Source organism: Scleropages formosus, chromosome 3 (assembly GCF_900964775.1).
Source record: "Scleropages formosus chromosome 3, fSclFor1.1, whole genome shotgun sequence".
Lineage (NCBI taxonomy): Eukaryota > Metazoa > Chordata > Actinopteri > Osteoglossiformes > Osteoglossidae > Scleropages > Scleropages formosus.
Genome location: NC_041808.1, coordinates 30524341 through 30540090, shown reverse-complemented (window position 1 = coordinate 30540090; position 15750 = coordinate 30524341).

The window sequence follows — 15750 nt, the reverse complement described above, 5'->3', positions numbered from 1 at the left end:
ACTTCCCAAAATTGAACTGCTCACTAGTTATGAATGTTAATATTGTATTAATTCTCTGAGGGACTACATTCGTAGCAATAAGGTTGTACAGCACTGTAGAAATTGCAAAGATATCAAAAAGTTTTCAAGCCACAGTTATCGTGTGCCTTTTTGTAAAGGTATGTACGGTAGATATGTATATCAGATGTTATTATCACACCTCACAACAATTTCTGGGAAGATTCTTATTGCTGAAAAACACATCACTACCCCACAGTGCTGAGAGCAAAAATGGTTCATGGTTCAAGTTTTCTGATGAGGACAGTGCGATTAATTTGAACGGTAACTCTGCATGTCATAATTGAAACCTCAGCCTTCGTGTCCCTCACTTCTGTTTCACGCTCCTGTACATGGCGCACAAATATTTGAATAAAGAATAAACATTTGAATTATCTCACTGAGGACAAAGCAGAATTCACCAAGTGTTTCAGTGATCACCCACTAAGAGGGAACTGCAATCCTTGCTCTGCTACAAAACCCTGACCCAGTACTAGTTTCTGTGGGAGTAATTCTTTCAAAAGTACCAGCAGTCCCCGGGTTACGAACGTCCGACTTACATACAACCCGTAGTTATGAACCATCCCCAGGAAAGGCTATTATATTAAAAATTCGAGTTACATCCAACTGTTCGTAATAACAAACGGTGCTACTTTGCAACTCGTATCAAAACATTACGCTCCTACAGCAATGCGTCGACTCGTGGGTGCGTGAGCCCGAGGTAGGGCAAAGACTTCCTCCTTTTTAGTCGGACCACGTTGCTATTAAGTGCCTTGTGTGTGTTACTGTATTTGGCTTTCATTTTTTTTTGTTTTTACCGTCTAATCGTGGCACCAAAGCGTAAATGTGATGCAAGTGATGGTGATGCATCAAAGAAAAGGAAAACGATCACAACTGAAAGTAAAGTGGAAAATAATAAAGCGATCGGAAAAAGGTGAAACGCCAGCAAACATTGAAAAAGCGTTAGACTACACTGGGTCAACGGTCGGGATGATTGTAAAGGACAAAGTGAAAATAATGGAGCATGTGAAAGGTTCTGTCCCAATGTTTCGCTCTCTCTCATAAATACTATAGTAACATTTATTATTATCACGTTAAAGATGTTTTAGTGTATCTGGAAGGGTTTCTTTAATGCTTTTTATGCATAGAAAGGTACACGATATACTGTATACTAAGACAAACATTTGACAAACTGATGTTGGATACCCACCATACCTAAGTGTTCCGACTTACGTACAAATTCGACTTAAAGACAGACTGAGGACACGGAACTCGTTCGTAATCCGGGGACTGCCTGTATAATAATTGAAGTATTTTCTTCTAAAGCACAGCTGTCTGACAGATATTAACCTTTATTTAGAATATGTGTTTGTGTATCGTCGCAGAAAGTGAGCAGAGCAGTCCTGCAGAGAAAGCAAATTTTGAGCCTTTTGGCCATTACCCAGAACCGAAGAAGAGAGATGAGGGTGGGGACATAAAGTGAGTTGGAACCGGAGACGACGCCAGTCTCTCTTGACCGCCAGACCAATATAGTACCCACGTTACTACCGTCGTCAGTGTCATGTTCTCTTTCCATCGTTGGAGAACCAAACCCTGAGATGTTCGAAGTCCTCCACTGGGGACAGCTTTTTTTGGGACAGGACCATGACCTCACATTCGGAGGTGCCGATTTTCATTCCACTCAGTTGCAACTCAGCATCGAGCCACTCGAGTGGCACCAAAAGGACATCATCTTCACACCACTTTTTCATCTTTGTCCTTCCCTGCCAGAGGTGACATTCTGTGTTCACATGATCTCCTTCCTCTACCATGGTCCAATCCTTCTAGGTCCATGCTACTCATGCCCACCACCTGGCTGGCTGGGAGCGCACCCATTCCCCACGCTTCCACTCACTAGTCATGGGCCCATAAGATGGATCAGCACTGGAATCATCAACCCCAACCAGGCGATGTGCGTTGCATCCCACCACCACTCAATGGTAACAAGTCCGTCTGTGGACAGAAGGTATTCACTTTTTTAAATAAGCGTGTTTAAATCCAAGCTTGTCAATAAAATGCCGATTGCCAATTCATCTTCTGTGCTTGCGGCCAAAAGTAGCAGTGCAGTTTTTAAAAGAAGTAATTTTTTTTTTTTTTCTTTTTTTAAAAATGCAACTGAAGTAATGTTTTTCATTTTGGTCACATGGTGGCAGCACAGTGCAGTTATGAAAATATGTAATTTGCGCTCACTAAATACTGCACTGCTATTGGCTATAAGGGAGTTCTATACTGGAAGGTGAAACTTTTGAATAACTGTAGGAATGCTGAGTGTAATTCACTCACTGGCATATATGTTTGTTTTTACATTTAATATATTAATTTCGAACCAGGGGGCGCGGTGGTGCAGTGGCGCAGTGGGTCGGACCAGGTCCTGCTCTCTGGTGGGTCTGGGGTTTGAGTCCCGCTTGGGGTGCCTTGCGGCGGACTGGCGTCCCGTCCTGGGTGTGTCCCCTCCCCCTCCGGCCTTACGCCCTGAGCTGCCGGGTAGGCTCCGGTTCCCCGCGACCCCGTATGGGACAAGCGGCTCTGAAAGTGTGTGTGTGTGTGTGTGTATTAATTTCGGGGGGCAAGGTGGCACAGCGGGTTTGGCCAGGGCCTGCGGTCTGGGGTTCGAGTCCTGCTTGGGGTGCCTTGGGATGACGGACTGGCCAATTCTAGGCAGAAAAAGTTTATTGGAGTGAAAATCCAGTGAACCTTCTTTGTCTGACGCCAAGTGAAACTTTTACAGAAACTGTTTGAAAGATCTCGTACGGAAGAGACAGGTATTTTTCTTTGTTATATTCTCGGGTAAAGTGCCGGAATTCCATCGTTTAAGATTCCACCGTCCAATTTTATAGATTTTTTTGACACGTTTCAGCGGTTCTCTCTGTCGAGAACAGGTTTGCATGTAGTATATCTGGAGCATGTCGAGATTTTCCTCAGTTTGGCCTTCTTTACTACAGAAAACAGACTGGCTGTCTGAACTCCAGACAGATACACGATGACACGCGGATAAAAATACTCCAAGTGGGGAATGATGCTCAGCTACGTGTCCATTATAGAATAATCATTTATCCCAACTGGGTTAATTCATTTGCCCCAAAATGCCCCACACCCCAACCCTGAACTGATGTATGCAGCAGTAGTTCAACAGCCACTGGCAGCCAGTTACTCTGCTTCTGCTGTAAACACTGTTATTACACAGAGAAGAAATATTTCCTGCAATAAAGTCCAGGCGATCTGCAATCTGCCTTTTTCTCAGGGAAACAAATATAATGTTATGACCAACTGCAGGCTGCAGACAATAATCCCTACCTTTCCCCTCATCCACTGCGTCACTCAAATTTTACCTCCTTCTTTAGATCATATTGTGGCATCGGCAGAACGTTCTCCGCATCCAGCTTCTCCAGCCGTACCGGGAACCCCGGTAAGGCCTTATTCGCTGAGCCACTCCCTGCCATCTTGAGCCTATTCGCCGCACTTTTCTTCTTTCATACACCATTTCTATGCAGCTCATGTCCTTTATTGCATCCATTTCATGTCATCACTCTCCTCTGATTGCTGCCCATCTCTGTTCCGATCTGTCTGCGCCTTACCACAGTTAAAGAATCCTTCTCTCGAGCAAGACTTCATCTATAGTTATGGTTGCGCATCCCTGCACTTTTCCCTTTTCGAAATTCACGGGAGCACCGTTTACAATCAGTTATTCACATTTCTAGCCCAGAATGATCTCGACCGATTCCAGTGTGGATCCAGCACTGATCACTCCTCCTTGTAACAGCTATGGCTGACTCCCTCTTCTCATTTCTCGTTCTTCTCCACCTCTCTGTAGCATTTGATCAACCACTAGACCCTCACCATCATCATTAACTGAGTTTGATCTGCCAAGTTCATCTTACCAGTCCCTGCCACAGTTCTGCCGCACTTGATGCCAGGCCCCTTGCTCTTATTTGCCTGAACTGCTCCCCTTGACCCTGTCTTTGGCTCTCAGAGCTTCTCCTGTCACTACTGTGTAGGCAACACCTAGGTATTGCTCTCTTCTCCCCTACCAAATATACTGTCACGAATTGCAGCTCAACTGCCTGGCATCTCTGCTTGGACAATATCTCCCCTGTTGGTCCTTCCACTTGTCCAGAGCGGTTGAGCTGGACAACTTGCTTCTGTCATCCACTTTGTCCATCAAAAGCCTGGGAGTAAGAATGGTCCCAAACACCTGCTTCTTCCAGGACGCTTCAGCGTGAATATGGTTTTGCAGACAACTCCTCTGCAATGTTGAATCCCTGTAATGTACATGACCCTTCACAGAGCTCCCAGTCCAGGCTTTGGGGATTTCTCTTCTGGACCACGGCAACTCTTTCTTGCCTTTGCTTCTGATGTGTGCCAACACGTTTCTGCAAATGAAACCGAACACCATGGTGAGCGTTGCCAAAGTGTTGCCATGAGTTCCCCTCTTCATCTCCCTCCGTTGGCTTCCCGTAGCTACTCGTATCAAGGTCAAGACTCTGGTTGCATCCCACAAGATGTTCCAAGCATGAGGCCTGATCTCTCCCTAAACACCTACCATCAGTGCTTCTCTGCCTCTATGAGCTTAACCCACTCAGGAGGATCCCTAAACCCAAAACCTGTTGGTCCTTTTTATTAGCCCTCCTGTGAGGGAACAAACTCTGCCTGTTCCTCAGCAGTGCTGAATCCCCCCGGCATTCAAGAAGGGTCTCAGCCTCCTATTCCTCTGCTGATTTTCTGAAAATTCTCACTGCCATCTGCAGCTATTATCTGTATATCTGGTATTTGAATCTTACTTCTATAAGCAGCTACACAGGACTTGTGTACAAAAATGACAGTATCAGACAAGTTCTCTTACTTTCATTAACCATGTTTTCCTTGTCAGGGGAGTCCAGAGCCTGTTCTGAGGTCACTGGGTGCAAGGGTTACACACCCTGGGTGGGACACCAGTCCGTCACAGCCACACACATGTTCAGACACTTCACGTAATTTCATGTTGCCAATTCACATGAACTGCTTGTCTTTGGGAGGAAACCAGAGCACCTGGAGGAAACCCACACAGACATGGGGTGGAGAGGGATACTCCATCCAATGCTGGATTCAAACCAACATCTGAACACTACCTGCTGTGCCACCATGCCTCTCTATGAAACCCCAAAGTTGTTCTTTGATAATCATATGTTTGTATCTGAAACTCTTCAGCCATTGTTGAATGCGCTCCTGCACACCTTAAAGAGATCATCACTAAGAAGCGTGTCTGTCAAAAGAATCAGCGTAAGTGTAATGTGAAATATCTCCGTATCATTATTGCTTCTTTAGCAGATGCTGAAACCTGTTGTCAAAATTTTGTTGAAAACCCAGGAAAATATGGAGAATTTCATTAATTAAAAGGAACGGTATTTCCTTAGAGTACTGTATTTCAGCACTCTGCATCACTTTGCTAATATTTGCTTTATTTTTAATAAAATAAAGGTGAACTGTCTAATTTAAAAAAAGAGATGGGTGATTTAAAAAAAAAAAACTTTTTCTTTCCCCCCCACAAAAATTCATGTTTGCATGGAGTTTGCATGTTCTCCCTGTGTCTGTGTGGGTTTCCTCCGGGTGCTCTGGTTTCCCCCCACAGTCCAAAGATGTGCTGTTCAGATTCAGCCATAGTGTGTGAGTGACAGAGAGAGTGTGTTCCTCTGATGTCTTGATGAGTGACCCCTTGAAAGTAGTATATCAAGCAGTGTAAGTCACCGCGGTGAATAAGGTGTGTGGGCTGATAACACTACACAGAGCTCATTGGAAGTCGCTTTGGACCAAAGCATCTGCGAAATAAATAAATGTAAATGTAAAAATTTCCTCTATCTGCGGACGTTTTTTGTTTATTAGGTGCTTCAGTGTCGATGGGATTGCCATTTTTCATAAGCACCATGAGATGTTCTTACTGGGTGCAAGTGGCTGTAAGTGGCTGTTGGAGAGAAGAGCTCCTAAGGGCAGAAGCTGGCAGTCTCCCCAGTCCCCAGGACACCCACCCCCAGCAGGAGGGCATTAAATCTGAGTGCAGTTGCTGTCCTTCACTGTGGGGGTCGCCACCGAGTTGGTGCGTGCAGCTGTGCATTGGTCCTTGTCTCTACATGGCTACAGAAGTGTTTATGCAGTGATGAGAAGTGTATTAGCATATGCTTTGGCTGTATGCCATGGGTTATGGAAGACAGAAATACAGAGAAACAGACACTGGGAAAGTAAGATAAGAGAGAAAATCCATGGGGAAAATGCATTGCTTCATTTTTTTTTTTTCCTTTTTATATATTTTTTTTTTGCTAAAATCGACACAATTTCTACAGGAGCAATACGGGACACGGTTAGAATTAATGTGATTCCCACAATAGCGGCTCAAAGGTAGGAGAAGCAGTTTATGTCTGTATGAATATTTCATGTGGACTGAAGTAATTCAAAGCCGCATTCCTGACTGCATTCCTGCCTTTCCTGCTCAAGCCAGCATCGCACCCTGTTTTTGCACCGTATGTAATTAATCTCCTTTTTCCCAGCAAGTAGGGGAAAAGGCTTACATGACTGAGCAGCACCTAACAATCCTCCCGTGTTAGAGGGGCATCAGTGATCCCAGCAGGGGCGACATGATCAACAGCAACAGCGCGCCTCTGAAATATTCCACGCTCACTTCCGCAGACCGTTTCATCCTCCTTCGTGGCGAGAAACAGCCGCGCTGCTGGGGGCGTGATAATAACACGGCTTGCTTCAATCAGCAGCAGGCGGGAACCGGGGGCAGGGGGTACAGGGGGTGCGGCGGTGCCACGGACCAAGCCTGATTGGAGAGGGCACAGTGAGATGAAGGTGCGCTTGTTTAACACGGTACAGGAAGAGACAGAATGTACCGGAGAAGAACGCTTTGGCTGAAGATGCCCACTAGTATGAAGGCCTAGTAGACTTCTTCTGGAGCAGTGAAGCACTGCATGTTTTCTCCACTTGTTTCCTCTTTCACGCCACCCCGATACTCAATTTTCAGATGTACTCAAAGTTTGTCGAGGACCTCTTTAGTCACAAATACATCGGTGACAAGACACCGTGATGATACCGCCAATGGAGCATGTGGCTCAGGTCCATGCTGAGGTCCAAGGCAGCGTCCTTAAAAATGAAGGGAAAACTGTATTCTGGTTGTATTCAGACATGCATGTTGTAAAGATCGAAGTGAGAATAAAGTGGATGTTTAATGTGTTAAATTTACTTTATTTAGCAAATGAACTCTATGTAGTGTCATCAGCCCACACAGCTCATTCACCGTGGTGACTTACACTGCTAGATACACTACTTACACTGGGTCACTCATCCGTACATCAGTGGAACACACTCTCTCTGTCACTCACACGCTATGGGTGAATCTGAACAGCATCCCTTTGGAGTGTGGGAGGAAACCAGAGCACCCAGAGGAATCCCAGGCAGAACATACAAACTCCACCCATGTCCTTTTGTACCACCCAGGTGCTGTGAGACAGCAGTGCTACTTGCTGTACCACCGTGCTGTCACCTGCTGTTGGTAAAATATATTAGGAGATGAACTACAGTAAGTGATGCGGTAAGAGTTGAACCCATCAGGTCCATTTTACGCAGACAGTGCCTTCAGTGGTACGGCCGTGTGATGTGCAGTTCCGTGGACGATTGGGTGAAACTGGGTCAAGAAGTGCATGGATCCAGTTGTTGATGGTTGCCAAGGCAGACCAAGAAAGAAACGGATTTAAGAAGCGATTGCGGACATGAAGACCATTTACCTGACAGGTGAAGATGCACAAAATCAACAGCTTTGGAGACGTGACATTTGGAGGAAAACATCCAGCATGGGTTCTCCTAGAAAAATGCTGTAAAACTGATGATACCTGTGTAGCTCAGCTGTGGAAGAAGCAATGAACGTCCATGTTACTGCGGCGAGGCGACTTCCTCACTTACCCCCAACGAGCCACATTTTTGTAGCTGCCGACGGGAGTTGAAGTTCTCGCCCTTTCCTGGGCTTCTCACCCACACCACTACGTAGGTAGTTTTGGCTCTCGTGTCCCTGGCGGATCCTGGATTCTAAAAATCTCCCCTAAGTACAGCTAATATTCCTGCATCTACGCGCCATTGTGAGTCCGTAGCCTCAGACTTGTGAGAGTACCTGCTCAGAGTGACATCAGACCTTTCAAACCAGTTTCTTCTAGCTCACGTAAAGCTTCCTTTGCGTGAACCTCCGCACTTTCTGTTGTTCTAGTTTTCCGCACTCAGTTGTGAGACTTCTACTCCTTATGTAAGAGAGTACTTTCGCTCCCGCATCAAACACCCGTTTCTGAAGACGAACACATGTGAAGGACAGCGTGCTGTTTGGTTTCGCTGATCAAATATTTATTTGCAAGGGGCCTGTTTTTCGAGATCATTTCATGTTCCACATCCAGATGTGAAAGTACAGTGTGGCTCAGCGACACGAAATAACATAAGAGAGCTGTGTTCACGTGCGCCGGCGACCAAATACGGAAGTGTTTCACGTGAATTCTCTGGCTGCTCCTGGATAAAGTTCGGTGTCACGGGTGGGGCTCGGGGTGGGGGGTGGAACTGCACTCTCATATGAGTTCTGGAAAAAGCAGCTGCCTTTGCACTTTATACATTAGCGCCCACACCAATAATTGGGTTTCTGAATGAGAGCCAGTGGAACGACAAGTGTCCAAACAATGAGTGAGCACTCGTATTCGGCATGAATCAACACACACACACACACACACACACACACACAAAGCTTTGGTGCACTGGAATACACCCACTCCATCAGACAGCAGGGGGCCCTGTTGTACAGACATAGATGTTTGTGTACGTGCTTGAGTGTGTGTGTGTGTTTGTGCATGAGTGTTTGCCAGTGTTCAGAAGAGTGAAAGTTCTGCATTTTACATTTCTGCTGAAATGGAAATGAGATTTGGGACTTGGCAGTCACTCAGTGTCTTAACAGTGGGAGACGGAACACAGTGTGATGAAAATCGAGGGTTTCTATTAATTCCCGCGCTCATTAAGAGCATGGAAAAGGGACACTGGTGACAGACCACTCTAGGTTGCGCAAGACCAACGTCGTACTTTCTGCAAACATCCTAATAATCCTGGTCGTAGTTCTACAGCCTTAGGCCTCTTCCTGTCCATTGATCACCTTTAACCAAACCGAGTCATTCTAGCAATTTTTTGATTATGATAAAAATTACGTAACTGGTATATTTTGTCCTTCCAGGCCATCAGTGTTAGTCCTGTCCAAAGAGGGTTGGTCAGTTGAGCACCTTTAGCCTGAGATCATTCTAGACTTGGCCAGGTGAGCACAGCTGGAAGCGTAATGGTTAGATTTGCTGCCTTTGGACCCAAAGGTCACAGGTTTAAATCCCACCTCCAGCTGCAGTAGCCTTGAGCAAGGTACTTACCCTGAAATGCTCCAGTAAAATTACCCAGCTGTGTAAATAGCTGTAAGTCGTGTCAGGTAACTTTGATTTGCGAAAGCATTCCCATGTATCTCCTCTACTCATTTCTCTGCACTGGCTTCCTATATAGCTGCCAGGATGAAATTCAAGTCCCTGGTTATTGCCTACAAATGCATCAATAGAACTGCTCCTAGCTATTTACAAGACTTGATCAACCACTACATCCCAGACAGACCTCTTTGCTCTTCTACTTCTGCTCGCTTGGTGGTCCCGCGCACGAAAAGTAAAGCGCGGATGTTCTCGGTCCTGGCTCCGTTGTGGTGGAATGACATCCAACTCTCACTCAGAACTGCTGAAACTCTGTCTACATTCAAGAAGGGTCTGAAAACTCACCTTTTCCGGACTCACTTTGCCCAAGATCTCTCCGGCTCATGTATGGTGTAAATGCTCATGCACTGTAACTTTATGATTATGCCCAGATAAGCCTTTACAGTCACTACTCCTGCATTGTATGTAAATGTTTTGTGTACCTTAAAAATGTAAGAAGGTGATCAGGATTAATCTATCCTGAGTTTTGTGCACCTACTCGTGCGATGAACACCGGTGCATAAAGTGGAAAGAAACAAACTAGGTTTATTTAAGAATCACATGTCTGCAACTATGTCTCTCTTTCTCCTAATGCAATGCACAAATTGTATTTTCCCTGACATGTACATTGCTTTGGAGAAAAGCATCTGCTAAATGAATACATGTAAATGTAACTGTTAGGTGCCTTATTCTGTCAAACAGTCTTGGGTACATAATGTGTTCAAAGAAAAACCAAGGTTTGGTCATGACTTCATCTAAAGGTCTTATTATTGCGGTCTAGCCTTTTGCGCAAAGCATTTTTAAAAAATTCAAGTATTATACTGGATCATTTCCAGTTCTGTACAGCTGGGAACCTTGCCCCAGGGTACTGCGGCAGAGCTCTGCTTGGGACTTGATCTAGTAACTTTCTGGCACCAGATTTAACCACCATGTTGTCACACGGTCAGACTATACGCTCAGAATGGGAATGTTCACTTGGTTGCCAGGCAGCCTCACGGTTACGCTCTCTTCATTTCTCTCACACGCAGGTCTCAAGCACACGTGAATGCATTCACGCTGACACCGTGCACTCGCTCGTTTAGCAGACGCTTTTCTCCAAAGCGACGCTCATCTCGGCGAAGACAAAGGCGCATTTCTCCAGCAGACGGAGACACACACACACACACACACACACACACACACACACACACACACAGATGACGTTTATTCCTCACAGGGTAATTTCAAAGGCAAAAAAGTACAGGAATAAAGGAAAACAGAGTGCGAGACACACCTGTAAAATGAATTATTCATAACCAGTCTTTTTCCAGGCCTTCAAGATAAACAATTGTATTAGCAGACGCAGACTCACACACACTGACTAAAGCTGCTTGTCCTAAGTGGGGTCGCGGTGAGCCGGAGTCTAACCTGGCAACACAGGGCGCAAGGCTGGAGGGGGAGGGGACACACCCAGGACAGGATGCCAGTCTGTCACAAGGCCGCCCAAGCAGGCCTCGAACCCCTGACTCACCAGAGAGTAGGACCCAGCCAAACCCACAGCACCACTGTGCCCCTCTATTAGCAGGCTTGCCCGCACAAATAAAATGCACCATCATGATGCCGTTCTGCTGACAATATTTTTGTGTTTCTCTATCAGTAAGTTATTCACTCGTGAGTTTTCATTAAATTCAGCAGCACTTTAAAGGCATTGTTTTCGAATCTTTTCGTGGAACACTCCCATATCTTTGTTTTTTATAGATGGCTTTGCAGTTTTGCCGGGTGAAATGGGAGCGCGTGGGCGGCAGAGTGGGTGTGCGGAAAGACACGGCGCAGGTCTACCGAAGTGTCGCGCCGAATGGAGAGCGTGAGGTGCGAAGAGTTAGTGTGAAACTTTATACAACACTCCTGCCGCCGTTTTATTTTCCCTTGTCTTTTTTGGCACTCGGACGCACGGGCCAGTTGGTTTATCAGCCCTGTCGGCGCAATATTTCTCTTGACGCTTTCATGCATTTCTTCCTTTCCCTCTAGGATGCCGAACGTGAGTAAGTTGAACCAGTTGCGCAAAGGAAGCCGCAGCGGTTGGTCTGCTTAGATATATTACTGCGACACATGCATTTCACAAGTGGAAACTTACTAAGAGCTAATGTGCTCCATAATTTGGGGAGAAACTACATAATATTCCAACGTTATGAGCTAGCTATAAAAAGAGCCTTAGGGATGCTGATATAAATATATATAACAGTTTGTCTTAAATGGCTTGCGATAACTATCATTAACATTAACTGTGCTGTTACTCGCATATAAAGCATTGACTTACACGACACGCATGATATACAATACACGGCACACAGCATGCAGAAAAACACGCATCATCCAAATGACTTAAAAAAAAAAAAAAAAAACACTTTCCTCACTGAATACGACCTGCAGTGCAAGTAGATGGTTTCAAAGTGTTATAAGGAAACATTTCTCCTTAACCCTTGACTTGAACAGGACTGAAGTCTCTTAAATGTCTGTCACATTTGATAATGAATTCAAAGTGAAGAGTAAAAGATGACAGCTGAGATGGGGGCTGGATTTCACCCGCATTAACAAGAGGATCAATTTGTGCAGCCCTGTGTTTGTTCAGTGCTCTCTGTCTGACGGGGATCACCGGATGAACCAAGTCTGGAGCCCTTAGGGTGGCACAGTGGCACAGTGGCACAGCAATGTCTCACAGCGCCTGGGTGGTGCGAGAGGAAGTGGGTTCAATCCTTGCTCTGTCTGTGTGGAGTTTGCATGGTCTCTGGGTACTCTGGTTTCCTCCCAAAGACATGCTGTTTGAGTTCAGCCATAGTGTGTGAGTGACAGAGAGAGAGTGTGTTCCACTGATGTATGGATGAGTGACCCATTGTAAGTAGTGTATCTAGCAGTGTAAGTCACCTTGGTGAATGAGGTGTGTGGGTTCATAACACTATGTAGAGTTCATTGGAAGTTGCTTTGGAGAAAAGCATCTGCTGAATAACACGCATACACACATCATCTGAAACTGCTTGTCCCCTACAGGGTTGTTCCAAGCTGGAGCCTAACCTGGCAACACAGGGCATAAGGCTGGAGGGGGTGGGGACACACCCAGGATGGGATGCCAGTCCATTGCAAGGCACCCCAAGTGGGAGCAGGACCCAGTCAAACCCACTGTGCCACCACACCCCTCCTAAATAAATATATACACACACACACTTTCTGAACCGCTTGTCCCATACGGGGTCGCAGGGAACCAGAGCCTACCCGGTAACACAGGGCATAAGGCCGGAGGGGGAGGGGACACACCCAGGACGGGACTCCAGTCCGTCGCAAGGCACCCCAAGCAGCACTCGAACCCCAGACCCACCAGAGAGCAGGACCGTGATCCAACCCACTGTGCCACTGCACCCCCCTCCTAAATAAATCAATAAATGTAAATGTTAAAGCCACGCGCAGCTGGTTTGGCTTCCACATTCACCCGTGCCGCTTCCCAGGCAGTAACATCAGCACTCTTCCCCTGCCATGGGGGATAGTGTTCTCCCTCATGATGAGCTTGGGTAACAACATGATTTAGCTCTGCAACCCTTCCGAAAGGTTCCTGTCACACAGTCATTATTAACAGTGATAAGCTTTTACTGTAGGACTGTAAATCAGGTTCAGCACTTTCTCTCTCGATACCTCCCTCCATCTTGCTTTCTCTCCGTCTCCCCTCTCCCCCAACTCGATCTCGTGTTTAATCACTCTGTCAGCCGGCCTCAACGGCACGAGGATCTGAATTATTGATCGGAGGGGCCAGGATGTAAAGTAGGTGAAGCAATATGCAGTGTAGAGCGACTGAAATGTCTATGCAAGGGCAGCGAGTGGTGTAAAGGGGGCGGGGGTGGGGGTTGGATGAGCGTGAGACAGTGAGCAAGAGAGGAGAGGAAAAAAAGAAACGCTATATACACAGTTTTGGGAAGAAGTGACTCAAAGAAATACCCGAACACGAGTGCGGAGATAATGGTAGAGTGTATGGAGCAGCAGACGGGCACTTCTGCCGAGGAGAGAAAGCAGAACAGAAAAAATAGGAATGGAATAGAAAGAAGAGAAATAAAGGGGTGGTCATGGCATAAGAAAAGGGGCAGAAGAGGGAAGGTAAATATTTAAAATATAAGAAAAATCTATATTCCGATCCTGGGTGTGTCCCCTCCCCCTCCAGCCTTGCGCCCTACATTGCCGGGTTAGGCTTCAGTTTGCCGTGGCCCCGCTCGGGACGTGCGGTTGTAAACGTTGAAAGATAAATATTGGAAATATAGGGGAAAGGCTGCTGAGTGTCAGATTATTATAAGGAAGCTGCTGAGCACATAGTGTCCCAAACTCTGAAGATCTGAGAGGAATATAATTAACTTTTACACCCCCAGGACCACTCATAATGAATTTAAACGCCTTTGATAGCTCAAGCCTCATTGTTACCTGACAAAAAAAATTAAAATGTCCCAAGTTCATTTACGGTAACACATGCACTTAAAAAATTCCCAATTTTATGCATTAAAAGAAATAAAAAGATAATAATAATAACATCGTCAAACTGCTAGATATGAACAGAAACAGCCGGCAAGTATCAAGGTGGAAAATGAAATGTAACTGCTCTAGAACCAGACTGTGCATAAGTTAGGTACAGGTTGCAGGGACTGGAATGTCTGTGGAGCACTGGGTCTACAGGAGGAGCCCGAAGGTCATGAGACTGGGAGCAGACCTGATGCTGAGAGGAACCTCCGCTTGCGTTTCTTCATTTAGCAGACACTTTTCTCCAAAGCGACTTCCGATGAAGGCCGTGTAATGTTACCAGCCCACACCTTACTCACCCAGGGTGACTTACATTGCTAGATACAGTGAGTCACTCACCCATACATCAGTGAAACTGTCAGGGCAGAAAGAGGACATGGAGGACACTGGACCCAAGTGCAGGATTGTTTATTTAGCACAGAAGGGCTAGGCAGGTTCTTGTAGTCAGGGATTGGCGAATGGGCAGTCGATGGGCGAACTGGGTGGAAGCAAGGATCCAAAGTTGTGCTCGAGGGACAAAGCAAGCGGTTATATTCGAGGAGACGAGGTGCAGGGCTAGGGGGCGAGGAGGAGAAGGGCTTGGAACAGAAAGAGCAAGGTAAGGTTAGAGAGAGGACGGTTGTCTCATGTGAGATTCTGCAACCGAAAGGTGGTGGACTGGTGGTTTTTGTCCTTGGTCGTGCCGACTGGGATTAGATGCCTGGGACGTGTCGATGGGCGTGACAGAAACACACTTTCCACGTGTCACTCACTCACACTAGGGGTGATTTTAGTGTCACCACTCCTCCTGAACTGTAGAAGGAAACCCACACAGACACGACCTGAAAACTCTGCGCAGATTGAGAAGGCATCGGACCCACACCCGCTTGCATCACTCAGGCGCTGTGAGGCAGCAGTACAGCAGTTCTATTCACCGTGCCACTGTGTCGCCCAGGTGGAGGGACAGAGAATGAGTGAACCGTCTTACCGCCACCAAAGAGAGGATCGCAGTGGGGGGTAGGGAGAAACGGGAGTTTGGAAGTGGAGTGGAGCGGAGCCGTTTCGGACGTAGGTGACGATGACAGCCTTTACCTGGATGGTACCGGAAACGGTGCAAAGGGCAGAGTGAGCGCGGCGAGGAACAGAACACGCTGGATAAGCAGCAGCAGCAAAGCAGCAACGTGTGGACGTTCAACGTTTCTGACGTGGGACATTTGCGACGAGCTGCAGTTCCAGGCCACGTCTTCATTTGGAACGGTTCAGTCAAGCCGGAAAGAAAAAAAGAAAATAAGAGCATGTGACCCGGAGGCAGGAACTTGAATGAAAATGAAGAAATGGACTGAGACGAAATGCAATCTTTTCTAAGGACCGTTAACACTCTTTTTTAAAGTAATGAAAGCATTTGAACCACTCACAAAAAGAGGCAGAATTACCAAGTGACACACAGGCATGGGCACACACACACATACACACACACAAGTTATGGGTTCACACAGACGTTTTGCATAAGCGCACACAGCATTAAGCGCACACTGGACTCGAGGTAGCGGGGGAAACGAGGATTAACGTGGACCGAACAAAGATTGGCCTGCCTTTAACACAACATTTCCTTCAGAAGATGGAGATGAAGAGGAGAGAAGGGGACATCCAGAGCGAGGTGGGCGAGAAAAAGAATGCCGGT